The following is a 6,000-nucleotide window of genomic DNA, read 5'->3' as shown; positions in this document are numbered from 1 at the left end:
GAAAGTTTCATAAGAACTTCCCTTCAACTATGCCTACCTTATTTTTGTTTCTTCCATACACATAGAGAAGGACACAAGACATTAATAAAAAGTTTTAGGTGCTCAGGTTTAGACACATGATGCAGCCAGTTGTGTTGGGTTTGTGTGGCAGGGGTTTGTGTAGCGGGGGAGGGGCTACAGGGGTGACTCCTGTGAGAAGCTGCTAGAAGTTTCCCTGGCTCCAACTCAGACCTGCCTCTGGCCAAGGCCAAGGCCATCAGTGACAGTGGTAGCGCCTCTGTGATAGCGTATTTAAGAAGGGGAAAGACTGCTAAAAAAAAGAAAAAAAAAGCTGCAGCAGAGAGAGGAGTGGGATGTGAGAGAAGCAGCCATGCAGACACCGAGGTCAGTGAAGAAGGAGAGGGAGGAGGTGCACCGGAGCAGAGATTCCCCTGCAGCCCGTGGTGAGACGGCAGGCTGTCCCCCTGCAGCCCATGGAGGTTCACGGTGGAGCAGAGATTCCCCTGCAGCCCGTGGAGGATCCCACGCCGGAGCAGGTGGCTGGGCCTGGAAAAGGCCGTGACTCCATGGGAGAGCCCACGCTGGAGCAGTTTGTGGAGGACTGCAGCCCGTGGAAAGGACTTGAGTTGGAGAAGCTCGTGGAGGGCTGACCTCTGTGACAGGGACCCCATGCTGGAGCAGGGGAAGAGTGTGAGGAGTCCTCCCCCTGAGGAGGAAGGAGCGGCAGAAACAGCGTGTGATGAACTGACCACAACCCCCATTCCTGTCCCCCTGTGATGCTGAGGGGGAGGAGGCAGAGGAATGGGGAGCAAAGCTGAGCCTGGGAAGAAGGGAGGGGTGGGGGGAAGGTGTGGTTTTAAGATATGGCTCTATTTCTCATTATCCTACTCTGATTTGAATGCTAACAAATTAAATTGATTTCTTTTTTCCCCAAATCGAGTCTGTTTTGCCTGTGACCATAATTGGTGAGTGATCCCTCCCTGTCCTTGTCTCAACCCATGAGCCTTTTGTTGTATTTTCTCCTCCCCATCCAGCCAGTCGGAGGAGTGAGCGAGTGGCTGCGTGGTGCTTTGTTGCCAGCTGGGCCTAAACCATGACACCAGTCCACAATGACTTCCCTATTTAATATAGCTCAGATTTAATCTGACCATTAGAAATCTACCCTGTAAAAAACGAGGTTCAGGGCAGTAACTCCTGATTTGCACATTTTGCTTCACTTATTTATTCTCTAATGAATTGTATTTCTTGTCTGGAAAGACAGAACAGGTTATACAATATCAAGAAATGCACGTGAAGTAATGCTAGAGACAGCCTAGCTGTAATGAATAACACAATACCCAAACCTTAATTCCCAGATGAAAAGCTAATTCAATCTTGTACCAGGCTCAGCAGATTGAAATTTCTGCCTGTTCTGAATTATTCCGCACACACTTTTATGGGAGATACAGTGATATTTCTGTGTTCAGGTTGATACATATGACAGTACTTGGAAAAAGAATTGCTGCTGCCACTGAATATCCCTTACTGGTTTGCACATTGGCTTAGCTTCTGACCAACACACTTTTAAAAATTCCTGATAAAAAAATCAGATTTTTTGTATTCCAATGATATCTACCTATTAAGCTTATGCAACTGTGAGGTTCATATATATCTGGAATACATTACCAATAGCAATGATATTGCACTATAGAGAGACTGTACATTAACTCGATGATGGCTAAAGCTTCAAATATGGCCTCTATGGCAGAAGCAGTTCACCTCAGTCTGTGCATAAACTGCCTTGAAAAAACGACCCACAGAACTGTTACTAGATACGGGTTCAGATTATGTCAGTATAACCAAAAATATTTTCCTGTATTATTTTCAGAGTACACAGCTCATGGGAGTTAAATATTCAGTGTCTTACTGTAAGAAATCAATCTGAGACCTGGCACTTTCAAATTTATGAAAATGAGATTTTCCTATTTCTTACACATTTTAAATGGACATATTTCTTCAACACTTGCACAGAATGACCCCACTTGCTGCTTCTTTGCTCTCCTCTGACAGACTGCATTTAGCCTGACACAATGGGTGTGCAGCTGCATTCCTTCACAAAGTAAAGCTCAGACAAGTTAGAACAAACTTTGTCACCGCCTCTGTCTGCCAGGGAAGCTCTTTCCCAGGAGCAGCACAGCAAGCAGATAGGTAACAATATGCAGCTGCATGCTGTAATATCATACAGAGTATCATTGTGGGGCTCTGGTAACAATTTAAAGTGTTATTTTAGATTTTCAAAAGATGTAAAAGTCAGTAATCCCTTTAAGACTAAGGAGTAAAAAGACTTATGATAAAAAATAATGAGCAATTGGTCTGGAAAACCAAGGAGATGATTGTATATTTGTTTATGAGGAACATCCATCTTCCTGACGTACTTGGTAAACTAAGCTGTAGCATCTGCTTGCTGGTCACAGCAGTTTCATAATGAGCTGAAGACGTATCACATCACCCTGTTATTTCAACAGATACTATATTGTTGTATTAATTACAGTATCAGAAATTGTTATCTGGGTTCAATTTTATCGGTATCTCTGTATTTGACATTTTACACGGTCTGGCAGAAGATATTACAGAATCCTTTGATTATTCCCAAGATCACGTTTCACAAAAAAAGTGAGTTGAAGGAATGAATTAGACAAGATCACTTAAATTTGGCTGTATTAATAAAGTACACTGATGTACAGTCCAGGATGTCAGCTAAAACTCTTGGAAGAAGGAGTGTGGTCATATACGTGGTGATGCCAGGCTGTCCTATTTACACTACAAAATAATTGGTGCTTTTCATTCTTCATATTAATGTGTCTGAGGGAATTTCCTACTTATAAAACTGAAAGAATAACATTATTGGCTTGAGAAATGTATGCAGGCTCTCAACAAATGTCTCCAAGCCCATTTGCTGCAACTCCTGCAGCAGTTCAGTTACGTTGACCATCACATCTCTGGAACTAGATGTGGCATTTAAAAAAAAGGACTAGAAAAGCATTGTTCCTCTTTGCTCAGGAAGTAACTTTTGAAGTTAGTGCCCTAGCAGTATTAGGGCATTAGTCCAATGGAACAGCCATCTCTAGTTCTCATTTTTACTGAACAGACCTCAATTAAATTTTAGATGATATCATAACAAAGGAGACCTTTTGCTGGCTTATCCCCAGGAAGTCAGAATGCCAGTTGTTCTGACTGTCTCTGCAAAGGCTGGGAGTGGTATAGCATCTGAATCTGTTACCTGAATAGCTACAATAACTCAGCTTTGGAAAGGCTGGAAAAAAATGTACCTTTTATGGAAAATGAATGCAACGAGAAAACAAAAGGTGAACGTAAATGACAACACATTGAATCCGCAAGTGAACAGGTTCAGGAGAAGTGACAACAAATAAAAGTATTCCTTTATGGAAGGACTGAAGCCAAAAAATTTAATTAATTTAATTGAAAAGCAGATGATAGAATTAGAAAGCACAACAGACGGAGACAGGTTATGCATGCTGACTTTAGATGAAAATGCCTTAAGCTATCCCAGCATAATTTGGAATGTATTGGATAAACTGTGCTCTGCTTTCAGCTGCTGAAAAATATCCACAATCATGATCTGGTAAAAAGTTTGCCAGGATTACAAGTACAAAACTAAGAAATGTTAAGTCAGTTCTTAAAATAAACTGTATTGAAATTCTATAGATATTTGTCTTGCTTGGTGCTTTAAGTCTCACAGCACTACTGCCCTTTTGTAAAGAAGGAGCATTACATGTAGTGTGAAATAGAACACATGGAAACAATATTTTCATATAGTAGTAGTTCTGGGAACTGAAAATTTCTTTCAAAAGAGATAGCAAAAGCTTGCTAGAAAGTGTGTGATGTCAAGAAAAGTTGCAAGTTTTCCCTGCTAGTGACTGTAAACTGTAGTTCACTAAAGTGTGGATTTCATTAGTAATTAAGACTTCATCCTATGTTCCCTGCACAGCACTTACTACATTTCGGAAACAAGTTTTTAAAGATTTTGACATCTTTTTTTTAATTAGATCCCAATTCAGTAAGTATTAACTTTAGCCATTTGTCCAAATACTCTTTCACTGGGTATCAGCTGACTGCTTTACATTATTTGATGTTTGTGGGGCAACAAGCACTGGCATATTACAGAAGAACTCAAGCAGAGCTGTACTCCCATCCCACATCTCATTGTTGATAGTGCCACCTACATAGCGAAGTTGATTGGAAAGAATATAGGACAGGATGCTGTGGAAGTGATTGTCTTCAGGAAAACAGCAGGCACCAAGGTCTCCTCAAATTGTCAGTCGAGGTCTAAAAAAATACAAGAAAAAAGAGATCCAGAGAAAAGAAGGAATAGAAAGAAATAAGAAAGGTACTCAACATAAACATATATATGTATATAATATATGGTATCATTATTCTGCAAAAAAACAGTGCAAATTGTGTATCAACACCTGCTGCATAAGTATATGCATTTTGGAAGATAGAGGGACAGATTATATAAATACAAATTACTTTCACTTTATCCCTCATCATTAGAAATGGCATCAGAGATGTCAAATGCAAGACAATTAGTTTTCTCATCCTGTGGTATCAACTAAACCAACTCCTCTCTTGCTCTTTCTCAGCATTGATAGTAACACATCCTAGTAATATTAGGACTTTGATGAAGCATTAAGATTTCAAATTCTGCCATTCATATTCACATTAAGTGGTACTTTAGTCTATGCAGAGCTGAACAGTTATTGGGGCAATTTGCAGAGTAAATGGAGAGATAATATAGACTATTACCCTTAACTTTTAATAAAGGTTTTGAAGGTATTTTAATTTTTTTATAAATAATTTGTGCACAAGAAAAAAGTGGAATATGACTAGGAAGTTTGGTGGGACAATGTTTTGTTCAAGATGAAAAGTGGAGGGACAGAATGTTGCCTTGAAAACTAAAGTCATGTTAAATGACATACAATAACATATTACACTGTATTATATATGTGGGTCAATGATTTAATAATATATATTGTCTACTAGTATATTTCAACAAGGAAGGCAATGTTAGTAAGGAGAAATAATAAATTTTATTAGACCATCTATGCTAGTCAGAAAAAAAGAAAAATCTTTCAGGCTGAATCCCTTTCAATAAATCATCTCGTCTAGCACATGAAACGTACACGTGCACACACACATATATGTATCCCCATGCTGTTGACTAAGCAATGTACTGTTTAGAGTTGTTTTAAAATGCCAGGTCTACTCTTCTCAGTGCTTTTCTGCCTCTTTTGCAACACATAAACTTCCACAAGATGAAATCATTTAGATGCTATACAAATAAAATGAAGTAGCAGCTCTGAGGTTGGGTGAAAGAACATTTTTTTTGTCTTCTAAACTGAGCATAGGGAGGGACTTCCAATAATTCACAGTGGATGACATCATCTGAGTCCTACTGTGGTAGTTCACAGAAGCTGGAAAATAATGTGTCTTGACTCCATCTACCAAAAAATAAATAATCAGTCCAACCTTGTTCTAAAGACATTTCTTACGCCAAGCAGCAGCATCTGTGCTTTCCAACAGTTCAATAGTAAAAACAATAACAATAAAAAAACCCCAACAACTGTGGACCCATTTCACAGCATAATATCACACTTTTCATCACTTGTCTGTGTGAAAAATGGGAACTCTGGTTGGTTTTACTGGCTCCTACTTCGCTGGATGTACCCAGAAGTCTCAGAGAATTGCTTGCTAACAAGATTTGTGTCTTAGAGCTCCTGCAATATTCTAGGAGGTGCAACAAGGACAACTGAGGGTTGTCACCCTGAACACACTTTCATCCTTCTGGAAGTAATTTTGGAATAGTAATATAGCTTCCACCTAGGATATGACAAACTGCCAAGGCATTTCCAGACCACCAAGGTAACCACAGAAAAAAACCAATACGATAAAAGGAAAACAGACGACAGAATGTGGAACTGTTTTTCCCAAAAAGACATT

This window comes from Gymnogyps californianus, chromosome 1, assembly GCF_018139145.2.
Source record: "Gymnogyps californianus isolate 813 chromosome 1, ASM1813914v2, whole genome shotgun sequence".
Lineage (NCBI taxonomy): Eukaryota > Metazoa > Chordata > Aves > Accipitriformes > Cathartidae > Gymnogyps > Gymnogyps californianus.
This window is presented reverse-complemented; position numbering follows the sequence as displayed.